This window comes from Triticum aestivum, chromosome 3B, assembly GCF_018294505.1.
Source record: "Triticum aestivum cultivar Chinese Spring chromosome 3B, IWGSC CS RefSeq v2.1, whole genome shotgun sequence".
Lineage (NCBI taxonomy): Eukaryota > Viridiplantae > Streptophyta > Magnoliopsida > Poales > Poaceae > Triticum > Triticum aestivum.
The window spans coordinates 102,654,884-102,655,771 of NC_057801.1; positions in this window are offsets into that span (position 1 = coordinate 102,654,884).

An 888-nucleotide genomic window follows, 5' to 3' on the forward strand; every position below is an offset into this window, starting at 1 on the left:
TGAATGTTTGCACGGACATATAAAACTTGTTCATCTTTGATGTGCAAAAAATTCATACGTTCTATTTTTTTTTGGCTATTTGTCTGAATTTACTTTTCATGAGGATCATCTAAGCTCATGTCCAGCTATGGATTTCCGCTTGCATGCATGTATAGAGTCAAATTTGCATGTGTCTTGTCCCTCTCCTAAAGGAAAGCTTTTTTTTTTGAATAAAAAGGTAGAGCATTTTCTACCTTATGCATTCAAAACGGGCAAAAAGTATCCGAATGACCAAAGTCATTTACATAAAGGTGATGTTAACGCCGCACACTGTGTGCAGCAGGCCATCACCAGACCTGATCTTAAGCAAAAGCTCGCTGCCCAAACAATTATTTCAGGTCGAATGCTTGGCATTTGTTTTTATCTAATTAATAATTAATTGAATCACCCAGTAAATAGCATCAAGCTTTCAGTTACCATGGCTAGGATCTAACAATCAAGCCTTGGCCCCCCACGCATGTGTGCCTTTTTTGGATGCACTTTTCAGCTAATCAACTACTCCCTCCGTTTCAAAATAGATGACTCAACTTTGTATTAACTTTATACTAAAGTTGAGTCATCTATTTTGAAACGGAGGGAGTAATAATAATACTAATTAAGGCCCTACTGAAAGAACAAAACCAGCTCATGTAGTAGGAGTACAATGCATGCCATGGAAAAACCAGGTGCTCCTGTCCAAATAAAACTTGATTGCATTGTCCAGCTCAAAATCACCATCACCGCAGCTCCGATTGTCAAAAGGATACGAAAGAAGAACAAGAAAAAACAGATCTTGAGGAGAGTTGCTGCTCCTGGAAGCAACCCGGCCAGCTGCTATTAGGTGGTTAGCCTGTTCCACCTTGGCAGCTC